This window comes from Planococcus citri, chromosome 5, assembly GCF_950023065.1.
Source record: "Planococcus citri chromosome 5, ihPlaCitr1.1, whole genome shotgun sequence".
Classification (NCBI taxonomy): Eukaryota; Metazoa; Arthropoda; class Insecta; order Hemiptera; family Pseudococcidae; genus Planococcus; species Planococcus citri.
The window spans coordinates 10,129,038-10,151,360 of NC_088681.1; the positions used below are offsets into that span (position 1 = coordinate 10,129,038).

Consider the following 22,323-nt stretch of genomic DNA (forward strand, 5'->3'; position numbering starts at 1 on the left):
AGATAAATAGCTCTATTTCCAGTCTCGCCGCCACCGAGAATGGAAAAAATACACCACAAGACGTAGCTTACGTATTACATACATAGTACTATGGCAGGCATATTGTTTCAAAGTTGTTGTATCTTTCTCTACAAAGCGGACAAATGAAAGTACCTACATTGCGGATTACATAAACTAAGTAAACTACATCCATTAATCATACCGAACCTAAAGTACAAGTAGGTACATACAACAGTATCTCTACCTTCTTATATACGAGTACAACGGACGAGGGACAAGCACCTCAGCCTCCATCATCTCTAATAGTCAGCCAGACCCACCAAACACCTTACACTATACAATATTGTCAGAAATCAAGCAACAACCGAGAATACTACGCTGGTTATAGCATTCTTTATACACCGAAAAATGACAACTATGAATCACAAGACGTGTGGATTTTTAACCCTATCAAATATGTATACGCGTACCATTGTGTGGTATTCTCATGCAACCAATTCCTAGCATAGTCTACTGACTGTTTATACAAAATAAAGGTCCCCTAAACCTACCCACGTATTCAGGCCTACTTCCTACGACAAATAGCCAGAGCCACGGTATAATATTCAATGTACTAACCAAAATACAACATCACTCGGTGCATAGGTAAGGTATTCGTATATATTCGTCGCATTTTGACACATAACTAATGATTTATCATCATCGTACATCGTATCTACGCTATAAATATTCGTCATCTCGGAATATGTATTATTGGATTCATTCGCAAGAATACCAAAGACCAGAAAGACCTTGTTGTAGTATGAAGTAGTCTATCAGGCTGTGTTGCGTTTAATCTCCACGAATCTGTACATAAGAATGAATTAAAATCTCATCTCTTCTCCTATAGCCTCTCAGCGACAAGTGAAATATTCGTATAGAGACAGGGTTGTGCACCATCTATACATATAGAATATCGATAATGAGTTCAACGAACCAATGACATAAGTCTCTGTTTCTTGATAAATCTCTTTACCTTTCGTCTACACCTCTCCTCGATGTTCCCTCCTGCTACCCATTCAACATCTTGTTTGGGTGCTTACGAGTTACGAGTAGGTACCTACGTCGAGAGAACATACATATTTAAGTAAATTGATTGCGGTATGTACACGTTCAGTCGTTCGCGTTCAGATATTTCCTTTTTCATCTTTAGTTTTTCTCTCCACAATACATATTTTCCTTTTAAAAGGTACACGAGCATGAAGGGATTGAACCACCGACTACAGAGAGTGAGAGAACATGCGACATATTCGTATTACATATTCGCATACAAAAACCATAAAAGTAAAAGGTATAAACGTAAAGAATACAGATCGAAGTATTAACATGGGTTTTTGTTGAGGGTGAAGAGGAAGGGGGAAGCATTCATAAATAAATACTGTAGTCGATGTTTCGTTATTTTCGTTCGCTCTTCCACTCTTGTCACACAAAGCTAAATTATTATATCTATAGAAGGTCGAAATTTCTCCACAACACGAGGATTTTTTTGCATCCTCCCCTTTTTTGTGCACCCTGTCTGCTCTTTTCATCCCTGTCTTACCATAAAAGGGATTGAAATCGGCGAAATGACTTCGATTTTTACTATACTATTACATCGGCTAGGATGACGACGACAACGTATACAACACACAACAAGCCTACGCGATAGGTAGATTAATACTTCTTTTCACTTTTTTTTTTTCGTAGTACGATTTTTGACGTAGCAAAAACGCACTACCCACCAAAAATACGAATACGTTCGAATATTCGCATAAATCTGATGTGGAGAATTTCTCCAATGTAGGTTCACCTCCTACTACACTTTATTTTTCGTGAAACCTTTAGCAGTATATTTTCAACGAGATTTCCAAAATAAAGTTGATAAAAAAATATTTTTTTGAATCGTTTCAATTTATTAAATTTACAACGTCGAATGTACGTATGTATATAAGTAACTTGACAAGGTGAAACGAGAACGAAGGGAAATTTGATTTAATACGAAAAAGGCTCGGAAAACATTTTATTTTTTTGTTTGGTTTGGTTTATTTATTTGCTCGCAGATTTATTCATTTCGTTGTCACGCTATCGATAAATTACGTCCTGCGAAATTGAACCGAAATGTGAAGGGGAGGAGAGGAGAGGGGAAGAAGACGACTACGATTAACCTTAACTTAGTTCTACACCCAAAAAGTCTCATTCGTTCTCGTTTCAACTTTTTCAAGAAATTGTAAAAGGGTCTCATCAACATTGAAAAAATACCTTATGATAGAAAATTCGTACCTACCTATTTTTTTCCTTACACCCAGAAAAAATGGGCAAAAAAACAAGGCAATTTTGAGAACCATTCAACACATCCTAAAAGAAGAGGAAATTGGAGGAAAGATATGAAATTGATTCTGATTCAAAAAAATTGTCAACTCAACAATAAAAAAAAATTACTTACTCCAAAAATGGTTTTCAAAAAGGGAAACTTTCCAAGTTGGCTCTCTTCGATTCGAATCAAAGTAAACTAGATCGAAAAAGCAAGTCATAAGACCCACGTGGCCGAAATTTTAGATGCTGAAGTTAATTTTTGGATTTCTGAAGGTTTTTTGAAAATTCCAAAAATCCAAAAAAAACTGTTTCGAGCGCAATTTTTACACTTTTTTAAAAACAAGCAAGACTTTTTGGTCATTAAATGCCAAAAAATGATTCCTTATATACAAATTTTTGTCAAAAAAGTTGAACCATTTCGCAACTTTCAGTATTGAAGCGAAGATTTTTTACAATTTTAGGCGAAAAAGGAAGACTTTGACAATTTTGATACAAGACAAATTACTTTTTTGGGAGCAAGTTTGGCAAAAAAAAAAAACGTGAATTTTGAACAATTTGGCATACTTAATTTTTATTTTTTAACAGAATAACAAGAAATTTTTTATCAATTTAATAAATGGCAGGAATTGTTGTCAATTTTAGGCAAGAAGTAAGACTTAAAAAATCTACTTTTAATATCGTCGAAAAAATGAGACTTTTTTGCAACTTTTAGAAGAATAAGTGATTCTTTTTGGAAAAAATGTTGGCAAAAAGCGAGATTTTGACAATTATGGCAAAAGAGGAACATTTTTTGGCAATTTTTGTGGCAACAATGTGAGACTTTTGGGCAATTATTAGAAACAAAAACGAGACATTTGGAATTTTTGCAAACAAGTGACAATTTTTAGGAATTTTTGGAAAGAAACAGTACTTTTTGACAATTTTGATAAAAAAACAAGAACTTTTGTCATGTTTGGCGGAAAGCAAAATTTCGACAATTTTAGTCAAAACAGAGTTTTTTCTTCAAGTAGGAGAGCCAAGATTTCGATAAAATTCAATTTTTGAAAATTTTTAAAGAAGGTTTAATTTTTGGAGAAATTTGGAAACTTACTGGAGGCTTCAAAATGGCACAAAAAAAGCTAGTTGTTGATGTTTGGGAACTGAATTGAAAAAATTATTCACATTAGTTCAAGTTCACTTCTATCAACAAAAATCGTGGTGTTGTAGAAAAATTTCAAAAATCGCCTTCAAAACAATTTTTTTGAATTGCATGAATGTTAAAAAATTCTCCAAAAATTCCAAAATGAACATCGGGGTCTGAAAATTTGTTTACTACATTACTAGGATTTCAGGACATGCTCTTTCAATCTAATTAGGTTTGGCTCAAATTGGATAATGCCAGTTGGAAAACTTCATTGTAAAAATTACAGATTCAACTTAATTTTATTAATTTGTTCATATTCTCATCATTTTCTCAAAAAGGAGGGATCCCAATTGACAGAAAATTTCTATAACTGGACAAATTTGAATCGAAACAACATACAAATAATACATAACCGGTCAAATTTCAGGCTCTTGAGTGCATTTTTCGATTTTTAGTGATTTTTTAAAAATCTTTGACAGAGACTATTTTTTTCGCCAAAAATGCTACAATATCAAAACATGACCAAATTCACATAAAAAGCTGAAATTCAGTATGTTCCCTATTTGAGCCATTTTCAGCCTATCGAATTGATTGGAAACGGTTTCAAAGCATTTCGAGAAGTTGAGGCCTCCAGTAGATTTTTAAAGGTATGAAATTTCCACAAAATTTTACCCAATTAAGTTGGAAAGCTCATGCTGAGATGATTGGAGATGGTCCCAAGCAATTCTGGAGCTTCCAGCAGTATTTTGTAGCATTTCTCAAAATCTAAAAATTCGATTTATAAAATTACCTGCTCTTACACCAAAGTTCATGTAAAATTCACACCATTCCAAATCCACCAACTCTTTTCCGGCTCACCTCAAGCTCACAGAAATTCACACCATAATGCGATAATTCTTACCTGAAACAAAGAAAAAAAACAAAAACAATTCGATAAATAAACACGTAAATAAATAACGAGGAAAAAAAATTGAAAATTCCCCGATAGCATTTCCTTCATCTTACAAATCGTTTCGATAAACAATCTTGACAGAGTAACAGGAACCGCAGAGTAGGCAAAAAAAAAGAGGAAAAAAATTCAGCCTCAAACGACAGGCAGAAAAAATAACGGGTGGTTCGAAAACGTCATGTCGGGGGGAGGGGGGAAGAGGAGTTCGAGACCGTCGCGAGAAAAAAAACAACACACGCTTCGATTACTTCAACACCCAGCCCAGCCGGCATGCAGACTCCCCAAGATATAGAAAAAAGAAAGACAGCCAGAGCATCGAGCAACTTCCTACGCTCGTCTCTCATCCACAGAACTCTTGAAACTTAACATCGTCGAATTTGAAATTAACAACAAAATGCTCTTAGCTAGGCGTTTTCTTCGCGCCATCGTCGACTCGTCGTCGTAGTCGTAGCCTCGTCTCAAAAACGCTTCTAGGCTTAACACAAGAAGCAAATTAAAACAATAAATTCGACGCCTTCGATCACATGGTACGAAGCGAGCAGCATTTTGGACGCCATCGACGTGTTACATTTTTTTTTCTTTTTCTTTTTGAAGAAAAAAAATCACCAGTGCCAGTAAACGAAGGACAGGGGATGGGGTGAAAACACATCGTAGGTACATAGAAAACCTCTTCGTCTACCATCTGTTTACTTTTTCATCATCTGCAGCGTGTCAAACAAATTTTGAAAAAAATTCCATCATTTTCAAGAAAATGTCTAAATTTTTCAACTGTTCATTAAATGATTTTAAAAAAGAGTTCCCAATTCCCACAATTTTCTTCTCCCACCACTTTTCGTATGATAAACCAACCAAAAACGAATTTGATATTTTCTCAAAAATGCTGGTACACCTCTCCTTCGCCAACTGCACGTTTTTCAGCGCCATTTTGCACAACCACCCTGTATGACTAGCTTCTCTCTCCTCACATCTCGTTTACGAGTTTCTAAATCGTTAATGGAAATCCGCACAGGATGAGAAACGAACGTACACATATTTTAATTTCAAACTTAGCAAGTACATACTGCGTTGAAAGCGTATATGTATAAAACGTTCTCTCGTAAATACTTCGCCATTTACATTCGGTACTCGAATCGTATACTACACTCGGTAGTCGTTCTCGGTATATGGTATAAGCGAACCGCAAATTGTATATAAATTTCTATTTGAAAATTCGAACACGCGTGTAATAGACTGATTCGATCCGGGTCCTGGGGTGCGTCAGAGAAAACACCGCAGGGTCGTGTCGACAGCAACCAAGACGGGGGGGGAGCACGTGAAAAACCTCGTGTAAACGGCCCGCATTTCCCCAAAATGGGGGCGGCGACAGGCATCGGTGTATGGAAAATAATAACGCCGTGAAATACGCTCAGCTCAGCTCAGTTTGCGGTATAAGTGTTGTCTACAGTTACACAGCCACCGCCATCATCAAACAGATCGTGAGGCAGGGATCGCGTTGGGCACCGAACAGCAGCAGATTTTCACTATTTATCCGACAAAACCCACCGCACACCGCATTGTACACTATACAGTAGGATTGTGGTGAGGCTAACTCCGTCGTAGTCGTAGTCGTCGTCGTCGTTGTTTTTTTTCTTCCTAGTTTGAGAATACCTAGTAAATGAAAAGCTAAACCGAAATCCGAACAGAGGACGGACAGACCGACCAATATTTGAGCCACCTATAGAACACGAAGAAGGGTAGCATAATCTGTGCAAATCGCCAACTCCTTTGTATGTACCTACGAGTAAAAGTAAGAAGGATATCGCAAATAAGAATCGACCAGAATACGAGAGACCAGGAAGGAAGCCACATTAACGATAGCCTACAGTAAAATATTCCCGATAGAAGGATACGAATGGGTATAGAAAAAAGTAGCAACATTATACCAAATATGATAGATTTGTACAGCATCCCATTTTTACAGTGTCATGGCAACTTTACAGTTTTTTCAAAAAAGAAAGCAAGATTTTGAGAACTCGGAAAAATTTATCGTAATTAGAAAAATTTTGAAAAAAAAACACAGCCCTTACAAACAGGTAATCGCGGTAAATTACTGGTAATTTTTGATATATTTCTGGCGATTCCGGCAAATTACTCTCAATTGCAAAAGATTACCGGTAAATTACCATGAATTACCACCAATCTTTCGAAAATGACCACTAATTTTTCGTAATTCTATAGCATAATTCTGGGAAATAGGTAAATAACAGGTAATTTTTTTAAAATAAGCAATAATTTCTGGCAAATTGTTGCATTTCCGGTATTTCGTTATTTTTGTTGTTCAATTTTTGGTAATATGTAGGTAATTTTGGTAATTACCCGATAATATGGTAAATTATCCGTAATTTAGGTGAATTACCCAAAATTTTGATCCAGGGTGTCTACCGGAATTTTTCGGCCGAAAATCACTACCTTTTCACTACCTTTTTCACTACCTTTCAAAAAAAAAATCACTGTCTTCCAAAATATGTTTACCCCCCCCCCCCCCCAAACACAAGAACGATTTTACATTTTTTTTTTTTTTTTTTTTGGTTTGAACTTTGTAAGTAATTTTTTACATTAGAGTAAGTACACGTTTTCATCAATTTGAAATCAATTTAACGATTTCATAACCATTGCTACATTTTTTCAAGTTGTTACAATTTCTCACGTGTACATGTTAAAAATACAAAATGAGCGAACTCGAAACATTGACAAATCAACTACATATTTCAAGAATAAAATTCTTTCAAATATGAAAGATGAAGTTTTTTTTTTTTCGTTTTTAGCAGTGACTTTTCAAGGTGTCTAGTCCAACAAAATTTCAAAATAAAAAAGCAGGACTTTGGCACGACATTTTTTAAACACTTGGGATTTTTCAAGAGGGGCAGGGGGTGGACGAGGCAAAATTTTACATTAAAATTTTTCGCTTTTCCAATGTCTTCAAACATCCCAAGATTTTTTTCAAGCAAGCGGATGTCGAGAATATAATTTTATCATTTCAAGTTTTCATTTTATTTTCACCTTTAAGGTTCTTGTTACAGTAATAAAATTGGGCGAATCAAACACTTTTTTCAAAATAAAAAATTTTAAAAAAATTATTGGAAAATTTGAACAACATTTGGAAAAAAATATACCAATTTTTCAAAAAAGCTATCGAAAATTAGTACTTTGAGGGCTATAAAAACGTTGCTTTCTTAGGTGATGAATGAAAAAGTTTATTATTTTTGCTTCAAAATTTTAAAACTTGAATGATTATTTTTTAAAAAAGTAAATAAATAAAACTTAAGAAAAAAAGCAAACGAGCCCGAATGAAGCGAGGTCAAGAACGCTTTCAAAAATTCATGTTTCAAGAAGTAAAAAGTTTTTTTTATGGAGGTAAAGGAGTATTTTTCTGATATTTGAACAATAAATTTTTTATGACGAAAAAGAAGAGCAAATAGCCCGAGCGAAGCGAGGGCAAAATTTTTCAAAAATACGTAATTCAAGTTCTAAAAAAGTCAACAAATGAGCCATTTTTTAAAAAATTTTTCTCGAGTGGAAAATCGTATTTTCCACTTTTTTTTCATTTTTCACTACCTTTTGAGCAAAATTGCTGAAAATCACTACTTTTTCACTACTTTCACTACCGACTTTCAAAATCACTACCTTTTCACTACTTTCACTACTTTCACTACCTGGTAGACACCCTGTAGATCAATTACTCGTAATTATGGTAAATTACCCGTCATTACGGTAAATTACCCGTAATCATGGTAAATTAGGTACCTGTAATTTTGGTGACTACCCAAAATTATGGTAAATTACCCGTCATTTCGGTGAATTACCCATAATTATGGTAAATTACCCATAATTATGGTAAATTACCCATAATTATGATAAATTACCCGTAAATACGGTAAATTACCCGTAATTATGGTAAATTAGGTACCTGTAATTTTGGAGATTACCCAAAATTATGGTAAATTACCAGTAATTTCAGTAAATTACCCGTAATTTCGGTAAATTACCCGTAATTTTGGCAAATTACCCATATTATGGTAAATTACCCGTAATTATGGTAAATTAGGTACCTGCAATTTTGGTAAATTACCTGTAATTTTGGCGAATTACCCATATTATGGTAAAATACCCGTAATTTTGGTGAATTACCCGTATTATGGTAATTTACCCGTAATTTTGGTAAAACCTGTAATTTTTGTAAATTACTTGTACTTTTGGTAAATTACCCGTCATTTTGATAAATTATCAGTAATTTTCATAACTTTGGTAATTGTTAGTAACTTTGTAAGATTACGAGTAATTTTGGTAATTGTGAGCAACTTCATTAGATTACGAGTAATTTTGGTAAATTACCCGTAATTTCCATAATTTTGGCAATTGTCAGTAACTTTGTAAAATTATGGGTAATTTTAGTTATTTACCAGTAATTGTGGTAAATTACCCGTAATTTTGTTCAATTACCAGTAATTTTGGTTAATTATATTCACCAGTAATTTTGGTGAATTACCTGTAATTTTGGTAAATTACCCATAATTTGGGTCATTGTCAGTATAGGTAACTTTCTTAAATTACCAATAATTTTGGTAAATTATGTACGTGTAATTTCCATAATTTTGGTAATTGTCGGTAACTTTGGTAAATTACCTGTAGACTGTAATGTTGATAAATTACCTGTAATTTTGGTAAATTACTAATAATTTACGTAAAATACCAGTAATTTCTGTAAATTTCAAGTAATTATGGACGGTACTTCAATAACTGACATCACTGGTAATTTCTGGTGGGGGCCATTTTTTGCAACTTACAAGTACACAAAAATATTAAAATTTTAAAAAAACTATCAAATTCAAAATGTTTGAAAAAAATCCAAATAATTCAAAGTAATTATGTACTTAGGATAGGACTAGTTCAAATCCCAACTCTTGAAATTGAAAAAATCATGATGCAACAATCGTGCTAAAGTCTAAAGATGTTTAAAAAATCGTATTTGGTGCCACTAATTGCAAAAAAAATCAATCCTACCCTTTTCACAAAATTTTCACAGGTACTACTTTCTCCAAAAATTATCAAAAACCTACTTTTATATTGAAAGCGAAAAATTCCTTTTCTTTTCCAAAAGTCCTTGACTTTTTTCAAAATTGGCAAAACATTCACCCTTTTCTCAAAATTGTCCACAAAGCCCTAAATTTTTCTACGTATCAAAAAATTTTAGTTTTTCACCAAAGTTGTCCAAAAATCTTCCTCTTTGCCAAATGTTGTGAAAAAAAAACTATTGCCAAAGATCTTGATTTTCTTCCAAATTCCAAAATTTCCAAAAAAATCTCAGTTTTTATCAGCTAAAAAAAGAGCCAAAAATCCTGCATTTCTGCCAAAATTGCCAAAAACTGTCACTGTTTCTCTAGATGGCCAAAAATCGCACCATTTTGCTAAAATTGTCAAAAAATGCTACTTTTTGCCAAAACTTTCTCCATTTTTGTCAGAAATTTCAAGCTTGAAATTTTTTGAAAAGCACATAATTATTTTTTTGGCAAAAAAATTACTTTTTTCAAAATTGTCAGAAAAATCCAACTTTTTGTCAAAAAATTCTTATCTTTTCAACGAAAGTGGTGAAAAATTCTACTTTTTTTTCTTTTCAACCCAAATTGTCTGAAATTCCTAATTACATATTTTTTTTCATTTCTCATCAAAATTGTTGACCCTCGATCCCTCCCTCTCCCCCCAAGGGTTACTTGAATCCTATTTAGAAAATTTTTGGTTTTTAAATGATTGAGGAGTGTAATTTTTTCACATTTTTAAAATGTTAGATACCGATCTTTTGAGATTTCATATAGTAAAGGTTCAACTGAGACTCTCTCTCTCTTCTACCCCTGGAAAATGTTGATTTTTCGTGAAGCTTTTACACGTTTTTATATGGTTTTGTTTCTTTCAATATCCATTACCATATGAATTTTGCCCCCTCGCCCATCTCACAGTCTTGAGAAAATTCAAAACGCGAATCTGCGTTCCATTTTGACAAACTTCGGTGTTGCGGTAACATCGTACTGTAGTATAAATCGGACACCTTGTGCGAACTCGAAAGCTATAAAGCTCCCCTTTTTTTAAAAGCTCTTTTGCAAAAGAAACGGTATAAGGTAAGGTAAGGTAAGGTACATATCCTCGTACAAATAGTATTGAAAAATACTCTACTACGTGTAAAAATATGCTACCGGCGGCACGTACGTAACACTTGCGACAAAAGACATGGGGTAACAGTCACCCTGCCTCTCACATAATCATCCTTAGTGGTGCCTATCTCTCTCTACCTACCTACCTACCTACCCTTTTGCATGGTCACAATATACAGTATACATATAGAGCGGATTTAGCTAAGCGTTTATGGGCTGATTTTCAGAACGTGGTTGTACAGGCCAAGCAGCCGTCGTCTAGGTCTACGTATGCTATTCCTATTCCTATACAGCAGAGTAATCCTTTAATTAGAACTAACCTTTCTGCTCCTCTACCGCAGCATGTTTCTTCGTCCGAATAAGACTAGACTGTACAGCGTACACCACACCACAAGCAAACAAACAAATGGGCAAGAGTGCAAATTATTAAACGTTGATGGTGTGGCTTTTTGACCGACCGAGATGGAAATTTTAAGTGTTTTTGGAGAGAGCGAGCGAGCGTATAAGACCCCTTCGTGTACGTTGTTTCGGTAATGGGGCTTCTAATACGGTTACCTTTTTAATCAGATTTACGCTGCACCTCACCTGCTAAGCCTCGACGATCCCCGAATCGAGTAATTTGCGCTCCAGCCGGATATACTTATTCGGTACGCGAATCAAGACCGTACGTAATTTTTTTCTTTTCTTCGGCCCTATCCATCCGCATCTCTTCGTCGATATGGCTGCCAGGTATGTCTTCGAGCTGTTACGTCGAAATTCATTTATTTAGTCCGAATTTCGTTCTCGTTGGTACCACGAAGAAGCGCGAATGGCGAATGGCGAAATACGTACGTATCACGACGGTATCTAAATTATTAATTTATTCGAAATGAAAAATTTCTCGCTTTGACGCTCTTTTCAATTTAAGGCGAATGCGTAGGCAATTCGCAATGTACCGACGGCAGCAGTGTGGCGTGTAATCTCATCGAATCGTTTAGATTTTACAATCCCTCTCTTCTAACCTATAAGAGTATAGTAGAGTAGTAAATTGCGAAAAACCATTCCGCGGAATTGTTTTCTTTCGCTCGAATTAAGAAGATGATGGAGAATTAATTATTTTAAATGATATAATTTACTATCGCGACGGTGCTAAGTAAAATTATACGGTAGGTAGGAAAGGAATTAGCAGTTTGATGAAGTAGTAGGCGACATAGAAGGGAGGGCAAGAGAAGATGGAATGATAAAATCGACAATTTTAACGGCCATTGTGTTTATTTCATCGAGTGGGAAGGAATCACTCGTAATCGAAGGGGAAAAAGACCAAAGGGGACAAGTTGAAAATGTGTAAAAAGTCGTTAGATTTAAAAAAAATTATCGTTCAATTCAACGTATTAAATTTTTGTGACTTTTGAACCAAGAATTATGTGAATTTTTAAATATTGATTTAGAGATATGACTTTTCCACAATTTTTTTTTCACTAATTGGAACTGATCTTCGACAAACCGGGCTCAAAAATTCGACTGCAAGTCGTTAGAAAAATGTAGACCCCCCCTCCCACGTCTCAGATCATTTTGGGAAAGGCAACAAGTATCAAAAAATGGTTTTTAATGTAAATATTTTTTACTGGGTCATTCCAAGTCAATTGGACCAAGAAGTGGTGAGGGGGTTCGGCGATTTTTTTGAAATTTTTTCAGTGTCAAGATCTACCGACGGGATGACCAATGGCGCAAATCGCAGCCCTCTGGCCCATTTTTAAAGGCAGCCAGGGGGTGTCAAAGTTTTCAGTGAACCTAATATATCATCCATTTCGGCAGTGGATTATTCGATAACCGCGATACCTACCAAAATGGAACTTTTTCCCATAGTTAGGAGTTTTGAAAGGTTTTTTGGTGATATCATAAAAATCAGTGTTGCCACTTTTTTTCGTACAAAAAATTAGCTCAAAAAGTTTCAAAACGTAGTTTTCACATCGTTCCGACTCTCAAAAATTCTGAAAAAAAAAAAATATTATGGACAACTTTTCATACCGAACAACATATTACAAAATTAGGATGGTAACATGTTGCAAAGTTGATTTTAAAAAATTTTAAATTTGCGAAAAAATGTGATTTTTTGATTTAAAACATGAAAAAAAGTTTTGATAGGTGAAGTTGACCCATTTGACCCCTATTCATACGCATCTGTTGAAAAAGTTGAAAAAACCCTTTCACTCGATGAAATAAATTCCTCACAAAAAAAATCAAAATTCGAAAAAATTCAAAAAATGAACGAATTTTTATTTTTTTGCTGTGAGTGTAATTTTTATCAACTTTTTCATGAAATACGTCAGAAAGGGGTCAAAATAAGACAGCTGAATGTTTGAAATTGAAAATTGAATTTTTTCAAATTTTGATTTTTTGTGAGAAGTGTATTTCATCGAGTGAAAGGGTTTTTTCAACTTTTTCAACAGATACGTAAAAATGGGGGTCAAATAGGTCAACTTCACCTATCAAACCTTTTTTTCATGTTTTAAATCAAAAAATCACATTTTTTCGCAAACTTTAAATTTTTTAAAATCAACTTTGCAACATGTTACCATTCCAATTTTTTAATATGTTGTTCAGCATGAACAGTTGTCCATAATATATTTTTTTCAGAATTTTTGAGAGTCGGAACGCTATGAAAACTACGTTTTAAAACTTTTTGAGCTAATTTTTTGTACAAAAAAAAGTGGCAACACTAATTTTTATGATATCACCAGAAAGCCTTTCAAAACCCCTAACTATGGGAAAAAGTTCCATTCTGGTAGGTATCGCGGTTATCGAGTAATCCACTGCTGAAATGGATGATATTTTAGGTTCACTGAAAACTTTGACACCCCCTGGCTGCCTTTAAAAATGGGCTAGAGGGCTGCGATTTGCGCCATTGGTCATCCCTTCAAAAGGTCTTTCCACTGGAAAAATTTTTAAAAAAATCGCCGAACCCCCCTACCACTTCTTGGTCCAATTGACGTGGAATGACCCGCCTACATATTTTTTTTCAATTTAATTTTTTTGGACAATGTTAGCACTGTGTAGAATTTTTTGCGTTTTTTTTTTACAATTATTTGAATTTTTTAGCTCTAAAAATAATTAAACTTACGTAAAATGACAAAATTCAAACAACAAAAGTTACTTCGTAGAATAAAAATCGTGGGAAAAATTCATCAGTGAGAAAAAAGTTGAGCCAACGTTACCAGGTTTTCCCAGGCGGTCACCCATCCAAGTACTAACCTGGCCCGATGCTGCTTAACTTCGGTGATCGGACGAGAACCGGTGTATTCAGCATGGTATGAACGTTGGCGAATACTGAAGCCTATTTCCAACGTTGAATGTTCGATGCGTAGGTACATAAGACTAATTCAAAATACATATCAATACTTTTTTTGTTTTTATTAGGGGTCATATTTACGTTATTGGAACTTGAAAAAATAAAACAAAAATTAAAAATGAAAGACTTTAAAAAATGGAAGCCAAAAAATGTCATCCTCATACCCTCGAAAACAAAATCCCGGACTTGAAGAATAAAAACGAAAAACCAAAATCAAAATAATAAAACCAAATCGAAAACCATAAACTCTAGAAATGAAAATTTCGAACCATGAAAACGAAAATTGAAAATGTAAAGCCTCACAGGTCACATGTGGAGCATATTACAAAAATTCTCAATCATTATTTTTTGAATCGTATTCAGCTCTAAAAATATAATTTACAGTTGCGTAAAATGGAAAAAAATAACAAATAAAACGAAAAAGGTTACTTTATGTTGTAAAAAAATTCAAATTCAAAAAAGATACATCAGTGAAAATTGAAAAAAAAGTTGAGCCAACGTTACCAGGTTTTCCCAGGCGGTCACCCATCCAAGTACTAACCTAGCCCGATGCTGCTTAACTTCGGTGATCGGACGAGAACCGGTGTATTCAGCATGGTATGAACGTTGGCGAACAATTCGGTCATTTTTCTACGTTATGGTCGAAGCATAGTTGGCAAAGTTCGCGGAAACTGTGAACGCGTTCACGTTCACGTTCCCTGAGGTGGGAACGCGTTCGCGCTCACGTTCATCAGGCGCCCTTCACGTTCACATTCACGTTCGTAAAAATAAAAAACGTCTATTTTTATTTTCAAGCAAAAAGTGATGAAAATGAGTCGAAAACGCATGTTGAAATCAGTACGTTCATCATATCGTTCACCTAAAATTGAACGCGTTCACGCTCACGTTCACTGGAATTGAACGCGTTCGCGAACTTTCGCGTTCATGAACGGGTGAACGGGGTGAACTTTGCCAACTATGGGTCGAAGGTAATGCAATCGAAAACCAAAATCAAAAAACTCCTTGAAACGGAAATGAAAACTAAAAATCCAAAAAAAATAAAAATAAAATAAAATCCAAAATTGAAAAAGGAAAGAAAAAGAACTCGGTACGAAAACCAAAAAAATGCCATCCTCACAACCTCGAAATGAGAATAAACAATTCTACAAACGAAATCGATCATAAAAAAACTAAATCATCGAAAAATAAACAAAAATATATATAAATACTGTCTTAGAGTACATTGCGAGATCCGACATATACACAGGCATTGCGAGATCCGCCCAAAAAAAATTCGAAAAATGCTAAAAACTGAAATAATAACCCTACAACTTCGTTTGAACGCACGTTGTAGTGTGTAAACAGTGCCTTTCTATGCATTGCCGCCATCAATTTCGCGATCCGCATAAACCGACATCCACCAACGGCCTAAACCTGATTTGGGGGTGGATCTCGCAAGATGCGTCGTTTATCTATTTTCAAAAATTGTATATAAGTATTAGTATCCAGACATGTCAACTATTGAATGGGTTAATTTTACTATACAAGTGGACTGACCAACTTATCAACTATAGTTGACAAGTCATGGGTTAATTTTACTATACAAGTCAACTATGAGTTTTCAGAAACTTCCACCAGAGGGCGCATGGCTTAGAAATCAAGGCGCGAGGACGAACGCAGGGTCTACAGTCAATTTGTAGTGAGTAGAATGTGATGTGCTGGTGGAGATGTATGCAAATACATCGATCCTGAGTGTGCACGACAACAAATTTGACATGAAATTTTTCAGTATTTTATTGGACTATGGAAAATTTAAAAACATCAAAAATTTTTATGCTGTTTAAGCTTTCTTTTGGTGTCTTAACATTCTCAAAATTCAAATTACTTTGACTCCATTTTCAAAAATTTTCTTCAAAATTTAGCCTAAAAATCTGATTACTTTTTTCAAAACATAGATTTTTTTAATATTAGACTGAATCTGCAAATAAATTTTTAATAAGTGATTTAGAACAGAAATTATACCAATTTTAAAATTTTGTTCACTTTTCTGCATATATGCCAAGCATAGTTGACATGTCTGGTCGCAAGCAAATATATAGATTTAAACTTAGTCATTGTGGTGCCCGGTTTTGGGCTTGTGGCGCCCAAATCGGGCACCACAAGGTCTTTTTATATAAAACGATGCAGAATCAAGTGAAATGCACTCTAAGGTGAAAAAAAAATGTTTGAGGCAGGCACCACAAGTACTAAGTTTATGTATCGGGCACCTCTATGACTAACTATGATGAAAAATCCAAACTGCACCAAAACACCTTTATCATACATATATATGTGATCCTCTATGTACGCGGGCACCACAATTACCATAAAAGACCCGGGCACCACAAGGTACTAGGTACGTGTATTCATATATATATAAAAAACAACACTCCAAAACGAAAACAAAAAAATCACAAAAAACTAATAACCAATTGGAAACCAAAATCAAAAAACTCCAAAAAACAAAAATAAAAACTAAAACTAAAAAAAAAAAAATTAAACCCAAAACTGAAAAAGGAAAAAAGTTGAAAAAATATAAACCATAAAAAATACAATCCTCACAAACCCGAAATGAAAACAAACGATTCTACAGACGAATTCTCGATCATGAAAAAACTATATCATTGAAAACTAAAACCAGAAAAATAAAAAATGAAAAACAAGACTCCAAAACAAAAACAAAAAAAATCGCAAAAAACCAATAACCAATTGAAAACCAACGTAAATGGAAACTGAAAACACAAAAAAAAAATTAAACTAAATGCCAAAATTGAAAAAGGAAAAAACTCGAAATAAAAATCAAAAAAAAAAAAAATACAATCCTCACAAACCCGAAATGAAAACAAACAATTATTCCACAAACGAAATCGACCATGAAAAAACTAAATCGAAAACCACAAACAAAAGAAAACCCAATTTTTAAAAAACAAAAAAAAAGCAAACACTTGGAAGACCTCAAAACAAAAACGAAACCGATAAAATGTCTTCTGGTAGTCTAAAATTTGATATGATAATCATTTATGTACTTACAATAAAAAAGAAAAATCAAAATGTGATCGAAAAAAAAAATTTAAAAAAATGGGAGTTTTCGATAAAAAGAGTTGACTTGAAGGATTAGCAAAACTGTTGAGACACTTTGAATGTCTCTTTAACAATCTAATTCAGCCAGCAGGGATTTCGTGATTTTTCAAACTTTTTTTTTTCAATATGAAGAGAGCTTGTAATGATTTTTTTTCGAAAAAAAGTAATTTTCGTAACCAAAAAAGTTCAAAAAAGCAACCAAAAAAATCACAAAAAACTGTTTAGTGTTTGGCAATTACTTATGAAAAAATGATAATGTTCCTAAATTTTTGTCAGAAAAGTGAAACTATTTTGCAACTTGAATGTTGAAGATGATCAGGCAAATTTTTAACATAGGAAGTGAGAATATTTGACAATTTTTGCAATTTTTGAGAAACAATATCAAGACTTATTATTGGAATTCATTGCAACAAAATCAACAATTTTCAGAATTTTTGAAAAAAGTAAAACTTTCTAGCAATTTTTAGCAAGAAAATAGGATTTTTTGGCAATTTTTGGAATTTTTAAGTAGAAAAGCACTAGATTTTTAAGCATTTGATAAAAAAAGCGAGAATTCATTAAAATTGTTATCGAAAAAGAGACTTTTGAAATTTGCAACCTTTTTGGAAAAAATGTGACTTTGCTTGGGAAATATTGCCAAAAAGGTGGTTTTGACAATTTAAGCAAAAACGCGAGACTTTCTAGCAATTTTTGGCACCAAAACGAGACTTTTGGGAAATTTTTGGAAAAAAGTGAGGATTTTGAAATTTAGCGAGAAACAACACTGCAGATATGCCACTTCATTTCGCACAATTTCGAATTTTTTGTAAGTAGTTCTGATGAAAGGGTATTCCCGGATAAGATAGGTGAAATGCCCCTGTCCTCGGATTTTTGAAATTTTGATGAAACATTGTTCGGTACCTATAAAAAAAATGTTGGAGCCAAAAAAATTTCCTCCACCCCACCCCCCTTGCCCCCTAGGGCCAAAAAACGCTTTTTTCGGGAAAAAAATCATACTTCAACGAGTTTTGAATAAAAAATTTTGAATTCACCCAAAATGTGTACAGGAAACATGGGCCTATCCACATGAATTTTTTCGAAAATTTTTCAACTCCCCGGGGGGAGGTATTGACAAACGAAAATTTGAAATCGCCGTATCTCCGAACCTAATTCTTGCACACAAAATTTTTTTTCTTTCAAAAATATATCTGCATGAGTACTATAATTGGAATTTTTTTCAAATTTTTTCTCCAGGTGGGTCATCTTCAAAAATTCAAAAAACACTCAAAAATGCATTTTTTGTGTCACGGAACCACCAAAAAAAGCGATATTGCTAGTGATATAATTCTGAAATTTTGCATGCGGACCTCCAAAAACAATATAAAACCAACCAACTTCTTGAAAACTTAATTTTGGGGCCATAGGCACCCCCTCCCCCAATTTTGGGGCGAAAGAAGATCGACAATATGGGTATCGTTTTCATATGAATCGAACTTGCTGAACACGAATATGAAGTTAGATTTGCAGTTGGACCCTCCTAAGGGTCACATTTTTTTTTATAGGTACCCAACAATGTTTCATCAAAATTTCAAAAATCCGAGGACAGGGGCATTTCACCTATCTTATCCGGGAATACCCTTTCAATAATAATTCTTCAAGATAGGTACTAGAGAGATTCTTCTTCAATTTTCATACTATTTAGGAGCAATGGAGCATTTTCACGGAATTCTACCAAGTTCTCACATATTTCAAGTACATACAAATTGAACTTTTCTCAATGATTCGCAAGCTATTCCCCCTCCCTCACAGGACAACCTCTTACCCCAATCCAGCCCAACTCCATTTTCGAAATATCTCTTCATTTCAATCTCCTCAGTATCCTCAACCCGTAAAAAGCGCTAAATTTTCACCAAGTTCGACGAAAAAAAGCATGTTGACTTAATAACGTCATATTGCGGATATCGTGCCATAAAACGAAGGGTCAAAACTAACAGCAAGTTGCTTCCTACCTCTACCTCACACTACACACATCGTACACGTACCAATAAACAAATAACAACATCAATTGGCACTTGAAGGACCAACACGAACGAATCAATTTGGCAAAATACCAATATATGCGTTCGGATTGCTGCATTTTCGATCCCTTTTACGTAGGTACCATACCCATCGAAGAAGGGAGGGGGGACGAGAAAAAAATGCAATAAAAAGGAAGGCGACGAAGACGACCGACGCAGCGGACAAATTCATTAGAACGGAAACGATGACTGAGGGGAGTTATAGTTTCGAGAAAATCTGCAATTTGTGCTTCTCTCATCCGCTGCATGATCTAAGTATCCGCGTAGAGTTCGCAATTTTCGCCATTTCCAACCTCAACGCAAGGTTCTAAGGCTGGGGGTTGAAAAAAAAAGGATGTTTTTTCCCACTCTTCCTCTCTCTCTCGAATTAAACTACATAGTGCATCCTACTCGCGTTGTCACACTCGAGAGAATAGCGAGAACTGATTGCAGTAAACAAGAAGATATTATAAAGCAGCCTCCCGACGACGCGACGTGTACAAATGCAGCAAAAGGTTAAAGCCTTCGAGAATTCAAGCAAATCGTTATGAAACGAACGAGACACGACGAAGATCGAGCAGCCAGCCTTCCAGCTTTACGCATACTCTTACAATATATGCACCTATATCTACATAGTATAGGAGCAGAGAAGAGATTTCAGAGAGAAATAGAGAAAGAAGAGGGCAACAACGATTCGAGACGACACAACGAGCTACTATTTTCAATCTACCAATGGAACATGTACCCAAGTGTATTTTGTTAAACCATCAAACGACTGTCAAATGATGTGCCTCTCGTATTCCTGAATTCCTATTTCAACCCACCACATACACATTCGCACTTAAGTAGTCTGCGCCGAAAAAAACCTACCCATCACATATAAATGTATGTGAATGTGCGTTTTTCTCCCATCAAGTTGGAAAAGGACATCAGGAGAAAGAAGGAACGAGGAGGCAAAAGCACCGAAACAGAAAAAGAGAGCACACGAATAGGAAGACGTACGTATCTCGATATACAGTAAAATGAAGTAGAAATTTGCGCGACGAGGTAAACGAGGGGCTGAAAAAACGCCACTTCCATTCGTATACGTATCCAAGTTTATAGGGAATCACGTAACATGTTAAAACTTTAAAAGTTTTCTGCCCCCTTTCCCTTGACCGCCATTTGCGATACAAATCGCAAGTTGGCGATGGAATACAAAAACGTACGTATATATCTCGAAATGCGAATAAATCGAAACCTGCTCGTCTGTATAGAATGTCACATCCGTTCAAATTTCACACACGCATTTTCGGCTCGTACAATGCACGAAATGAAAATTACCAACGACGTGTACCTTCCCTGGCTTCACCCTCCTCACGCCACGATCTTCGGTTCAAATGCCCCAGTGCACACAAAGGCATCGATTTCGTCAGCGAATGTTCAACTTTTATATAACTTGTCAAACAATTCGTTAGATAAGAATATTATTCGTCGTTCAAGAGAAAAGAAAAAATAGTAGAAAAAAAGCTCTCCTGGTCACCATTCTACCTTCATCTAACTAAACAAAAATATATTTAAAAGGTCAATTGGGTAAAGGCTTTTTTTGTCACTTTGTTTTTGGGGGCATGCTAATTCTCAAAATGGCGGCAAGAGATAAGCCTCCTCGAATGCTTTTTTAAGAACTGTCATGTGAATAATTTTTCCCAATAAGCTGGTGCACCCTGGAAACAGTAGTTCAACAACTGGCCAATCATCCTATCACCGGCCGATCTTGCACCCTATGCCCGGGTTAAAACGGCCCTTCTCAGGGCCTCCAACTAGGACACCTTCCTTAAAGATCATGTCTATAAATAAAGGCCTGTCAGGGCCAAAGGAAGTCATATTAGCTGAAATGGTCAAGAACCTGAACATAGATGTGATTGCCATTCAAGAAACACACAGGCACAGAGGAAGCCGGAAGCCAAAAATCGAAGGAATGAAACTCATTATTGATAGACCCCATGAGAAATATGGAAGTGCCATACTAGTCAAGCCAAACATGGAGGTAAAAAGTACTTCACTGTGTGATGGAAAATAAAGGACATAGTTATGTAATAATCGGTCAAGCGACATGTTTTTTTTCGTCGTTTTGCTAGGTAAGATCAGTCGTCACGTGACCACATACCTACTTGAAAAAAAAATCACTCCAACAATCCATTCTAGAAAGTCCAAAAAACTTTTTTGTTTATGTTTTAAGTAGGTAGGTGGTTGTTTAGAGGGTAATCCTACCTAATGAAAAAAAAAACATGAAAATGTCGCTTGACTGATTGTTACATAACTATGTCCTAAATGATGTTGAGATTCTAACAATCGACACAGGAGACTGTTTAATCTCATCAGTTTATAAACCACCAAATGTACAATTTACATGGAAAGAAAACAGCAATGTCCCACCCACAGAAACAAGAATAATTATAGTTGGAGAATTCAACAGCCATAGTGTAAGCTAGGGATATGCTGAAAATGATACAGATGGCAACCTGGTGGAGAAATGGGCTAAAGAGCAGCAGCTGAGCAACTAATTCCTAGAGACTAAGACGTATACTTTTTGGTATTGTGTACTATCGAGTGCTTTCAGCTACGCTCGTTTGACTTTATTCTTTGTAATGATTCAAGTTTCCTGACTCCCTGTTCCTGTAGATGAGATTTACAATTTTAATTATATTAAGTATAATATTCTAATACAGTGGAACCTCAATAACTCGAAATCCAAAGGGAATGGTCATGCATTCTGCTTATAGAGGTTTTTGAGATAATCAGTTTCGAGTTATGCAGGTAAGATTTTGAGATGTTTGAGTTATAGAGGTTTTACGAAATGAATGAATCGAGAGATATGTAAGTGCATAAAAATGATAGACGTATGAATTGAAATATTCAAGTTATAGAGGTAAATGTCAGACAACGTACAACTTATAGAGGCTTTCTCACTATTTTTGGCAAATGTTTAGCTTCGACTTACGACTGAGATATGTAAGTGCATAAAAACGATAGAATTATGAATTGAAATATTCAAGTTATAGAGGTAAACTCCCAACAACGTACAACTTATGGAGGCTTTCTCGCTATTTTGGCAAAATTTTAGCTTCAAGTTACGACTGGTTTGTGTAGTCAATTTCGACTTATCTGAGTAAAGTTAACATCGAGTGTTACGGAGATTTCAAGGGGAAGGGAGGTTGGTTTGGCTTATAGAGGTTTTCGAGTTGAAGAGTTTTGAGGTATCGAGGTTCCACTGTAGTAGCAGATCCAATTCCCCA

The 22,323-nt window shown here is 35.0% G+C and overlaps 1 protein-coding gene and 2 non-coding genes across 3 annotated transcripts in view; all 3 read right to left on the reverse strand.

The window, feature by feature from the left end:
• hwt (heavyweight) overlaps positions 1-22,323 on the reverse strand; it is a 350,931-nt gene that overhangs the window by 214,186 nt on the left and 114,422 nt on the right. The window lies entirely within an intron of this gene.
• On the reverse strand, positions 13,768-13,886 carry LOC135849547 (5S ribosomal RNA). The gene has a single exon (XR_010559563.1). It is a non-coding gene; the product is annotated as a 5S ribosomal RNA (ribosomal RNA).
• Positions 14,406-14,524, reverse strand: LOC135849550 (5S ribosomal RNA). Its single transcript, XR_010559566.1, has one exon. It is a non-coding gene; the product is annotated as a 5S ribosomal RNA (ribosomal RNA).